The sequence below is a fragment of the Hipposideros armiger genome, unplaced genomic scaffold, assembly GCF_001890085.2.
Source record: "Hipposideros armiger isolate ML-2016 unplaced genomic scaffold, ASM189008v1 scaffold_205, whole genome shotgun sequence".
NCBI lineage: Eukaryota > Metazoa > Chordata > Mammalia > Chiroptera > Hipposideridae > Hipposideros > Hipposideros armiger.
Window position 1 is genome coordinate 1046249 of NW_017731555.1, and position 12342 is coordinate 1058590.

Here is a 12342-nt window from a genome sequence, read left to right on the forward strand (position 1 = left end):
TCTGCTTGCTTCTGAGTTAGAGTCACAAACCCACTGAGAAAAGGATGGCCAGAAACAACAAGAACCAACCGCTGAGCATCAGCAGACAGGCCTGCTCATTGTATCACGATCACCCACTTTAATACCTGACACCCTCAGACATACTCTCTAAGTAACTTCCTAAGACTTCAGCAGTGTCTAATGAGGAAGAAAATCTTCCTAGAGTGGCACAAATGCTGCCTAAGATGGCTGTCAGTGACTAGCATCACATTATGTTCTCAAGAATAAATGAATCACGTTAAGCTCCGTTCAGCCAGTGGGGAAAGACAATAATACTCAACTAAAACATATAGAACCTTTTGCAAAATCCCAGAACATTAGAGCTGGGGACTTAAGTGAAAATGGAGATAATTTTGCCTGATCTTCCATTTCACAGGTGAAGAAACAGAATCCAGAGAAGTTAGATGACTTTCCCAAGGGCCAGTGGCTATTTGGTAACAGAGTTGAGACAAGATCCCAGGCCTGCTGAGTTTCAGTTCTCTTTCTCCTGCTTGAGATTGCATAAAATAGTCTATAAATGCTTTTCTTACTAAATTACAGGTGAAACCTAGAGAGGTCTGTTTGTTTGTGGGCAGGAGCAAGTTAACATTGCCTTAGAGATGTGAGAGACGCAGCTGGACACCTCCTTCCGGGAAACACACAGTGAGCCCAGGTGAGGAGAGGCCGGCAGTGTTCAGGTGGCCGCCGCCCCAGGGCAGCTCACAGCCTTCTAGGTAGTCCTGGGTGAGAGAGCCATGCCTATCCCCAGTACCCTCTGCTCAGGCCACTTGTTTTGGAGGTGAAGGAGTCAAACTGACTCGATATATAGCATAATTTGGTGGTGGGGGCAGGAGGAGAAGAGGGAAATGGTCACTTCCTTTCCATAAAGAAAAATGTTTCTCAAAACTCAACTGCTGAGAGTCATTGTCAGGCAGCCCGGCCTCAGCCATCTTGGGGTCCAAGAGGCCTGCAAGCTTCAGGGCCCTTGCTGGACTGCTGGGATGAAGAAGGTTAAGCCCGTCCTGGAAGAGGCCCAGGCAGCCTGCGGAGGCCTTCCCCGGGAACTCTGCTTCACCAGCCACCTGGGCAGGACTGCAGATATCTGGGGTCAACACAAACATCTCTGCTGACAACTACAGGTAACCTTGTACCTGCAAAATAGTGACCTGGGGATCTCCATAGGCAAGAATAGAAAAGAATTCAGCTGTCTATCAAATAAAGACAGAAACCTAGGGTTGGGAGGGCACCCAGAGTGATTTTCCCCACCTCTGGGCTATACTGCCTCGCAATAGGCCCAAAGGGGGCTGTAAAGTATCATTGGCTGGGGCTGATTTCAGCCCTGGTCTTGTGTGATTCCACCCACAGCAAGAGCATTTGGGGGGAATTGAAGCTGTAGGGCAGAGAAGAGACTTGAGGACCATTCCCCACAAGCCCTGAGGAAACCTTGACCAGCAGTCCCACAAAACCCCCTCCTTTGGGGACCTCCAAAGGGTCGGGGACGCTTTATTCCTTTCTGTCATTCAGGCCCCACAGCACTGTCAGTCCCCAGGGTGATTTCTCTGCTGGCCAGTTTGGCCACCTTTCCAAGCCCAGGAAAGGACAAAATAAAAAAGCTCTTGGGAGAGCCGAAGGTAAAACAAAAGCAACTCCATTCTTAAGCCCAGATCTCATCGGCCCCATGGGGCCTTTCCAACCTCAAACCCACAAGTCATTGTTCTTGGTCAGAGGGCAACAGGACCTCTTTGCTTTCCTGATGTGACCCGGAACCCTTCTAGAATTAAGCAAGAAACCAGAAGCAGAGCTAGGATTCAAATTTAGACGCTTTTGATGCCCATGTCTGTGGTCTGCCTGCCTTGTGCTTGACTAGAATGACAGTTTGGTGACACATCCCATCTTTGAGTATGCTATAGCAGTGTCAGCCAGCCTCCTGTGATGCCTCCTTGGTACATGCAGGCGGCTGACTCATTGCTGCTCCTCCCTTCCATAAGCTGGTTGGTATAGAGAGTGACTTCCGGCTCTCCCTCTGAGTGGGCAAGGAGTACAGAGGGTCCTGCTGTGGGCCAGCACCAACGGCAAGTGTAAACTTATGAACTCTCATAAAACCAAGGATGGCCTGCTCGCTTGGAGGAACTAGAGGGCCGGGTGTGCCGTAACTACCCCTGTTGCATAAGTCAACACTCTGAGTTCCTCCTTTTTTCCGATAAGGTCCATCGGAAGGGCCCAGGGTAGAAGAACCACACAAATAAACTGAGTCCTATATAGAGGAAGCTTGCACTGTGTAGATTCCGGGGGCCGGGAAAACAGAGGATGGTGGGTACCTTCAGTTCTTTCCAGAGTCAAGATATTTTTAAGAGAAAAAGTTTAGATTTAAGAGGATACAAGTAGTTTAGAGATTTAAAAAAAAACTGATCAAAGTAGAGCCCTTTTCCTACATTTGAATGATAGATGTGAAGGGGAGACAGCATCTGGGCAATAATATTTAAAAAGGAATCTCTGTGAACAGTGAGTACACCATGTAAAGAAGCATTGCCTACACCAGTGTTTTGAAACCTTTTTTGACCGTGAACCACAGTAAGAAATATGTTTTTCACTGAGATCCAGTACAGGTAGATGGATAATAAAAACAAAAATTTTATAAAGCAATTCCCCTTCTTACCAAATGCAATACATTTTCTATTATATATTTTTAAAAAGGAGCTGGTTGCAACCCACTAAATTGATTGGACTGCCAGAGAATAGGCAGCAACTTGAGCTTTGAAAATACTGATTTAAACAGAAGTGTGTTGGGCATGTAGAAACCAGCAGATTGCTGCAGAAGGCGATCCAGTAACACAGGGCTCATGGTCCTAGGAGAGGTTTTCCTCATTCTTCCCATCGCTAAAAGTTGGTGGGGCCGTGATGGTGAGGGAGGAATAAGGAAGGAAGAAGAGGCGATGACTGATGGATGGAGTGGAGTAAGAGGCTGAGTTTTAATTTTGCTCATACAGAGAACATTTGAGTGTCTGTGTTCATTGTCCTTGCTCATATTGCAAGGGTGCTCCTAGCTGAATGAATGTAATAATTACCATCTGATATGGTTTATAGTGAAATGGAAGCGTAAACAGAATGACATAAGCATAATGAAGCATAAACCTGAGGTCCTCTCGAGTTCCCTAGAAGAAAGAACCATGCTATAAGGTTATGTTCCTCAGTGTTACACCCCTAGTTCTCTGTCTCATATACAAGTTTCAATAAATACTTATTGAAAGACCGGGTTACCTAATCAATCCTTGCAACTAGACTAGTAAGAAGCCTACTTACCTATGGTAATGTTAATAAAGCATTTTTTGAAGGGCACACACTCGATTCATAATGTAGCATAAGAACAAGACAAGAAATTCCCAGCAAAGCTCAGGTTATGGAGCAGAACTGCTAAACCCCATCTGGGTTTCAGGTCCTCTGCAAAGCAAGCCTTTAAGGAGTTGAGGTTTATCTGGTTTGACTTGTAAGTGGGCCTGGGGACATGTTGCTCTGGCTGTTTGCTTGGAGATGAGAAGTCAGAGTGGTGTGGGGCGAGCTGGCCCTGGCTCAGCAGGGAACACGAGAGTGCATTCTGACTTCCCACCACTGTGTATCTGCATCTCTACTGTTCACTCCCCGACCCCCACCCCCGCCCGGGGTCAGGCAGCTCAAGGTGATATGATTCAGGCTTCAGTCACCCAAGTTTGGGGTTGGGAGATTTCTGTAGAGAGGAGGGTGCTTGTAGACCACTGTCTCTTGGATCCTAAATAGAGTCTTTGTTTCAAGTTCTGGACCAACCCTGCACTAACAGGCCATTAAGGCTGAGAAGTGGTCCGGGTGTTGAGACCTGGTGTGGGTCCCGATGCAGAGAGTGAAAAGAGCCCCTTTGCTCCCCTGAACTAGGTTTCCTGTAAGTGTCTGGCCCCAAGTACTGGCCTTCAGTACCTAGGCCTGTCGGCACAGACCCCAATTTACCAACTAAATTAGCTATAGGTCCTCCTTTCAAGCAATTTTGTGCCGGGAGGTCTGGGGAGGGGAGAGTAGGCAGGGAAGCAGGGGTTTGTAGAAAGGAGAGGGAAAGACAATAGAAGACAACAGAGAAAAATACTTGAATAGGATGGTTTTCCTCCAAATGAGGTCACGTCACTTGAACTTGTGCTAAGGAGACACCCCTAAAAGTGGATACATTTAACCTCAAGTTGACTGTTATGCATTTTAGACATTCATTCAAGTTTGCACATGGTTTGACCCCGGAGAAAATAGCTAAGAACGAGCGGGAACTGAAGATAATTTATACTCTTCAGAAGCTCCCCTGGGCAGCCACTAAGAACAGGTAGCCCTTTGGCTCTGGGGCCTGGACATTGGCCTTGGGACCGTGGGTGTGTGAGGGGCTTCACAGCATGGCAGTCCACCTAGCCCACTCTGTCTGTGTTCAATAATTTGCTTAGTTATTTATACCTATTTGAGATAAACAACACTCTTAGATAAGACCAAATCTAAACGCCAAAGAGCATTCAAAATAAGAAAGGCAGTCAGGGAGCCCGAGGTTCCAGCTCCAGCTCTGTCACTGGGTGACCTTGGGCCTCAGTTTCCTCATTTGTAAGTTAGGGAGGTTGCAGATGCTCCCTCTGAACTCCTTCAGCTCAAATGGCTCTCTTCAGCCCCAGAAATGTTTTCTGGCAGGAAGGAGAGGCTGCCCAGAGCTTCTTTCTCAGATAGCCAATGAGAACATTCTTTCCTGTGCCCACATATGGAAGCAATTTCTAGATTATCCAAGGCACTTGTGCTGCTGAGCTCAAACCGAAACAGAGGAGCTCAGTGGTGGAAAGTGGAAAAAGAGAGAAATTTGCATGCGTTTTCTTAACCACCGTGCCCTTTCTGATCTGGAAACCACCATACAGTTTGCTTTTCCATGCTATCCCAGTGAGTTTGGGGTATTTCACAGATAAAATCCTGATAAAGACAAAACTAGTATTGAGCTCACCGAGTCTCCCCTGAGGCCAGAGGCCCTCTGCCTTTCTCCCCTGGAAGCTTTAAGCCTGGGGAGGAACAGGAGTTCCTGGCTGTTTTAAGTCCCACATTTATTGTAATCTTTCTCACTGGTCTGTTAAAATGAGGACGCTTAATGGCTGCCTTAGTTGAAAGTTGAATTGGGAAACATTAGCCAAGCGCTTTGAAGGGGAAAATGTTTTATTAGTTCCTTCTCTGCCAAGCGAACCCTTTACTAACGTTCCTCTTTTGAACTCCTCTGCACTCCTCGGGGTTTTGGTAGTGGTTTGAACAAGTACTCTTGTAAACTGGGAGGCGTTTACTCCTAAATTCAGGTCAGGAGAGTGACGTTTTCTAGAGCATGCCCTTATTCATAAGGCCACATCTGTGGCCTCGGTCCCCATCAATGGTCCTACAGACTTTATTTCCTCCATCCCTCTTTTCACTCCTGACCTTAATTTTTGGGAAAGGAGGTTAGTGAAAAGGGCATGTTTAGAGAGAAATGCTTTTTGTTCTCTTTTCAGTCTGTCTCTAACTTCTCTACTGCCTAATCCCTCACTGACATTAAAATTAAAAAGTGAAATTGTAAAGCAGTGGTGTTCTTCCTAGAAATGCGATCTGAATAATTAGGGATCTAGAAACATTTACCAGTGCTCGTTGAAACAGTCGCATCAAGTGCTGTCACAGATCCAGGGTATCCCCTTCCAAATACTTTCTGGAAAAATCTCTCAAAATCAAAAATAGTAGGCTGATACATGCCAGAGAATCTTAGCAGGGACCACATTCTTTTTTGTTTTGTTGCTAGATCTCCAGGGCAGAGCCTTCCGGTCGAAGTGGCCCTCTCATCCCTTCAGAGGGAGTGTGCTTATGACTCTGGTTTGCTTCACCTGGGATGGCTGCCGCCGAGAGCTAGAAATCAAACATGACAGGAAGATAGAAACACTTATCGGAATCTCACATGTCTGGTCGCCCTATTTCAGGATGCTCAGATTAGCTCTGTTTGGCTATGAATGTGGTTGGAATTCCATGCATAGATTTTCCTCCTGTGGTTTCTTGCCTGTTTTAAAGCAGCCAAATTTTGCTGCTCTTTAGAACCGTAACCAGGAATGTTTATTTTAAGCCCCATCTCTGTAGGACTCGGTGCTAGATTCTCTTCAACGTTAGTCAAAGAAAAGTTCCACCGACCCGGCGCCTCTTGTCTGCTAGGTGCTGAGTGTCTGAAATACCAGCGCCAGAGAAGAGGTCCTGAATGCAGGCCTGTTCCTGCCACGGGTGGTGCACAGGACGAACCTGGGGCCCCGTTAGGCGATCTGTGCCAGCCAGGGTGCTGCAGCTCCCTGCTCTGCTGAGAAGATGGAGGCCATTTACGTCATCTGTTCTTTCCGTCGAGGGCCTTTCCATCTTCTCCAGGGAAGGCAGCATGTCCCATCTCGGGTCTTTAAAGCAGCTACAGCCACACCCGCCCAGACACTGGGCTCCCACTGACCAGTCAGTGGAACCTACCTCTCCAAGGCAGTCACCCCCGAACCTCCTCATTCCTCTGCAGCCAGCTGCTGCCTCATCTATTCTCTCACCAAACGTGTGTTAAGTGTGCACTAGCGAGGCTTGCTTCAGGCAAGGCCCCTTTCTCTGTGGAGCTGATGTTCTAGAAGGAGAACCAGGTAGTAAACAAGCAAATAAATATCGACTTAGATAAATTAGCTCATAATTAATTAATACTTAGATTAATTACTTAGATAATGAATTCATAGTGATAAGGGCTGTGAAAAAGGCTGACGGGATGATGAGATGAGAATCATGGGGATGCTACTTGAAATACAGCTGTCAAGGAAAGTTTCTGCGAGTTGAGATATGAATGACAAGGCACCAGATGTAGATATCTGAGAAGTGTGCAACGTCAAATGTAAAGGCCCTGAGATGAGAACAAGCTGCACAAATCCCAAGAAAAGAAAGATGGGGAGTGTGGCTGTGGAGTGGAGGCAAAGGATGTAGTCAGAAATGTAGTCATCAGCTGGGTGCTCTGTAAGGACTTACCTCTAGTTTAATAGGGTTCAGTCAGTGGATATCACCTGGTGTGTGTTTTATTTATTTTTAATTTTTATTTTTAAAAAACTTTTATTGGGGAATAGTTTGTTTTTTCCAGGACCCATCAGCTCCAAGTCAAGTCACTGTTTTCAATCTAGTTGTGGAGGGTGCAGCTCACTGGCCCACGTGGGAATGGAACCAACAACCCTGGTGCTAAGAGCCTACTGTGCTCTAACCACCTGAGCTAACCGGCCGCCCAACCCGATGTGTCATTTAATGAAATCACTCTTTTTTTTTTTTCTTTTTTTTTAGCTGAGTCATCCTGCCACCTGTTGGCAGCTCAGCTCGGGCCGGGAATTGAACTGGTGACCCTGTTGCTCAGAGCTCGCACTCCTGAGTGAGCTCTTAACCAACTGAGCCACTCAACCGGCCCTCATGAAATCACTCTTGTTTTATCCCATCTCTGCCCAGCTCTGAGCTCACAGCCTCACACCCTAACTCATACCTGTTCATCCCATCAGCTCTGCCTGCTGCACTCTGGCCCTCCCATTCTGGCTGCCGGAGCCCCAACTGATCAGCCAGCCATGCCCAGGGGTTTAAAGAATCGGTGCATCAGCCTGCCCGAGCTGGACTGCAGCACTAGGCAAAGAAGAGAGCAGGATGCTTACTAGACTCTGAGACCTTGGACAGGCTCCTTGCCCTCCTGACTTCAGTTCCTACCTCCATTCCCGTGCTCTCCAGCTGTGAGCTTCAGTGAGTGATGCCATCATCACAGAAACAATATTTATCAGGTGCTTGCTTTATGCACTCACTCTTCTATGAGCATGGCACTGTTGTTATCCCCATTTTATAGTGTAGGAAACTGAGGCATGGAGAGGTTAAGTAACTTGCCCAGAGTCCCCAGCTAGAACGTAGTTGAGCCAGGATTCAAAGCAGACAGTCTGAGAGCCCCATGCTCTAAATCACTACACTCTACTGTGATGCAGTAGGAGTGGCTGTTCCTTCTCACCCCTGGCAGTCCTGAACAAGGTCCTTTTCCACATTGCTCAGGCCAGAGTACAGCCCTCATCTGAGGCCCGGGTGCTCCCCACAGACACACTCTGCCTCAAGCAGTGAGCAGACCCGTTAAGTTCACCAAGTTAGGATGGCAACTCCAACATCAGCTCAGCCAGTGCTGACTGTCCTCCCCAGGACAACACAGCAATCCTTTTCTATCCCTGAATCAGAACCTCTACTCTGGGAACATTCACTACCTGCCAAATAACAGTCGGTAATACAATAAAAGGAGGAGCAAATGTTTATGGAGCACTTCCTATGTACCTGGATCTCTTTTTATTATTCTTATTTTCCCAAAGAACAAACTGAAGCACAAAAAGTTTAGGCAGTATGCTTAAGGTCACAGAGCTAGTGAATGGCAGAACCAGGACTTGAAACCGGGCAGGCTGGCTCCGGAGACCACTTCAAGCACAACTTCAAGCACACTACTTTATGCTGAAGAAGAATCCACCTGTGTGGTTTCATGTGGTGGTCCATGTTCCAATCCTTGTAGCCACAGGATGGTCTGTTTTATTAACACAGGACAGACCTGTAAATATTTGAAGACAGGTATCACATCTGTCTTGGTTCCGAGCCACCACACCAAGCTCTCGGAGCAGTTCTACCCTGGGTCTCCCAATTCTTCCCAGAAAAGCACAACGAGTGCTTTATAATTTTCCACCCAAATCTAGACCCTTGTGAGAAAGACAAGAGAACCCTACCAATAATGATGCTGGGACAATAGGCATAAATGAAGATTGTCCTGGGCAACCAGCATGTGGTTCACCCTATCCCCAGTCCGCGGTAGAAATGCCATCACTCAGGATGCCTTCTGACGACAGCATTCAGGTGGATTATGGGAAAGTGACCTGACTCTACACAGATCCATTGTTGATGAGAATGAGGTTTTAAGAGTCTGCCATTAGTCAAGCTTCTTGCAGTGGAAAAGTGCTGGATGAATAGCCGAGCCCCACAATTGCTGATGTGAACTTGGATGAGTCACCTCCCATGTCAAGTTCTCAGTTTTCTCATCTGTGAACTAGAGGCTGGTAATCTGGAAGTCCCCTCTAGTTCTAAAACCCTGATCCTGGGTCAGCCTTCCTGACGCCAGCAACAGTCACCCTCGCTTTGAAGCCACGAACACAGAACTTGGAGTTTTTAATCCATTTTCTGTGTTTAGCAGCCCTTCTACCAGCATTATTTGCCAAACCCAAGAGGTAGATTTGTAGAGTACCAGCAAGATCCCCTCATCTAGCCTGCTTTTGGGGTGTCAGTGAAATCATGTGGAGTGCTAAGTATCTTCCTTATGTAATGCTTTTCCTCTGAGACAGCCACAGATTTTTGTTGATACACACACAGAAAACAAAAACAGCCTCCTTTGAAAGTACCTGTTGACTTATTAGAAATTTCGTTTTAAAAAAAATGTAGCTTTTATATTTCCTAAAACTGGTATTTGTGAAATAATTTCAAAGTGTTTTCACATAATTTATCTCATTAGATCCTCAAAATGACTGATTAAGGTGGGCCTTGTCTTTGTTTTCCAGATATTAAAACAGAGGCTCAGGGAGATGACATGAACATGTCATCAGAGGACACACAGCTAGTTAGTGGTGGGACTGCAACTCACATTCATATCTGCAGGATCCTCAACCAATAGTCTTTGTACTGACAGCACCAGTAGTTTTCAGATTGTTTGTGTTTTTTAAGCAGAGAACTCATTTTTTCAAACAAGCAAAGCTTTTCCAGATGAAGTGGGGTGTACCTGCCTTATGTGGTGCTCTGTGAGGGGCCCATGGGACCTTCAGCCCCCCACAGAACATGGTTTGAACAACCCTGCGCTTTCCCAAGGTGCCTCCCACTGTTTTGCCATTTCAAGGATATAGGGTGCTTATAGAATTCTGCACAATTTCATTCTACGTGCACTTGCTGCATGTAATAAACGTCACTGTGATTCTAAGTCACTTGGTCAAACCATCCTGGAGCTTGTGTCAGTTGCATGAGCATGGCCTGTGCTGGGAGCATTGTCTGCCGCTTCCTTCCTCGTCTCCCCTACCCCCTGAGACTCTCTCCACCCTGTTTTCCCACTTTGCCCTGTTGAACCCCAGTCCCACCTGTACCACTAACAGAACTGTGTGTCCTTGCTGGATATAACTTGCCTGCCTTTATCGTTCATCCACCCAACCAATAAACACTTATTAAATACCCGCTGAATAAAATCATATGAAAAGGCCCAGCCTAGCAACTGGCATGTAAGGAGCGGGAGACCCCATCCCCATTACAAAGCACAGTGGCCCTTCCTTTCTTTGTGTCTGAGATGATTAGCTTCACCAAGATAATCTCCCAGGTCCCTTCTATTGCACACACTTTTGGTTTTATGCCAGCCTTTTCCCTAGAAGGTAAACATGAGGTGCTTGGCTCTCCTTCACTGCCTGGGTGCCCGTTCCTGTCCCACAGTCAAAGCACAGTCTGTGCTTCCACCAGAAGTTACTCCACAGAAGAGGAAAAGTTAGAGAACAGATTTTCCATTCTCTGGGGTTGCAGGGTCCCAGGAAGCAGGAAAGTGGAGTCCATTCGAAGAGCTCCTTATCTAGGGAAGAAAAACAAAAGGAAGAAATAGTTCCCGTTTTTAAGTACAGATTTTGCTCTCTCTCAGCTGTTTAAAAGGGGTTCATGCTCAGTCTCACCAACTGACAGGACACTCACGTTTATGCTTAAGGCTCTGTCTCTCCCTGAGTGTCTGGAGCTTTGCAAACACTGGGAATGTCTCTTTCTAAACATGCAGCATCCATGCTGCCAGATATTTCCTAAATCTATTTCTTCACTTTGATCTCCATTACATAAGATTTTTTAATTGGAAATAGTTTTAAAAGACATGATATATTCCAAAAAATACATTGATAATTTTACCTACAAGTGATCATTCAGAAAATTCAAAGCATTAGTCCAGTATAAACGGTTAGGAAATGTTCTAGGCATTCTGTTTTTTGATTTTTGCAAAAGATAGATACTTTGCTTAGACTATAGTTTTTATATAATGATCCTTTTTCTTTCTGAAAGAGCAGCAATTATTGGGATTAGCGATCCAAAATTGCACAAAGCCACTATAAATTTAGCAACCTTTCTTCTCATTCTGCAAATGTAGATGGGGTTTTAAAAACAATCTAGCCATATCCTGGGTTGTATAACAGCGTGTGTCAGCTGTCTCCACGGAACATCAATATTGTGTGTGTGATTGATTGGATGCCTGGGCTGAAGACGTGGGTAGCTGTTTATTTTATTTCTACTAGTCATTTTAGCCAAACTTGGCATTCTCTTCTTTGGGTGATTTATCACACCAAACTGAACATTTGTGGGGGCTCTAACTAAGGCAGGAGCCCCCACAATGTTCCAGTCCTACCCCTCCCCCCCAAACAGCAGCCCCCATGTCCTCATCCACAGCTGCGGATCTACACTGCTGGTGACTAAGAGGAAATGGATCAGCAGGATGGGTTGGCCATAGCTATTTTCCATTTATGTGTTAATGTTCACATAGCAGCTTTGGTTGGACTCCTTAACTTTAATGTCAAACCAGAAATCCCTTTTTTTTTTTCAACAACAAAAAAGAGTAGGAAAATCTTTTCGTTGGAAAATGTCTTAGAACCAAAGAAAATGGGAGAGGAAAATTGTGCTGTATTGAAAATGGAAACTGGTGTATATAGAATTCCTCTATATCCTTTTAATTCTGTTGGTATTTTCTGGGATCTGCCTGTTTAGAAACATGGAACTTGTTTTTGCATGAAATTTATTCTGTGAAATAATTCCTTATTCCCTTTATTCATATATTTAGTTTATTGCAGTTAAATGTTGCTGTGTAACAAATGGCTTACATAGTGGCTTAAGCCCAAAACTTAGTGGCTTAAAACAACAATCATTTAATTGCTTACAAATCTGCTGTCTGGGCTGGACTCAGCTGGGCAGCTCTTTTGCTGTTCTTGCTTTAACCAGACTGGGGCTGCATTCAGATGCCGGGTTAGCTGGGGCAGGACGTAGCTGGGAAGCAGAGGTGGTTGGGTTTTCTTTTTTCTCCATGTGGTATCAGGACCTAAGCAGATTTGCCTTTCAGAGAGGTCACAGCTACAGCAGGCTGCGAATGGAGGGACCTGGGCCTGGAGACCCCCAGGAAACTATTTCAGGGCCTGACAAGGGAGAGTACTGGATGGCCAAAGGGATGGAGTCCAGAGGTAAGAAGAGGTAGAATCAACAAGTCTTGGGGATTGATTGATTGGTTATGGGTGT

General features: G+C 45.8%; 1 protein-coding gene across 1 annotated transcript in view; it reads left to right on the top strand.

Annotated features, from left to right (window-relative positions):
* The first annotated feature begins 1090 nt into the window (after positions 1–1090).
* WIPF1 (WAS/WASL interacting protein family member 1) overlaps positions 1091–12342 on the top strand; it is a 98892-nt gene continuing 87640 nt past the window's right edge. The window contains exon 1 of the mRNA XM_019653700.1: positions 1091–1157. The gene's annotated coding sequence lies outside the window, so the exon portion shown is untranslated. The remainder of the gene's footprint in view (positions 1158–12342) is intronic.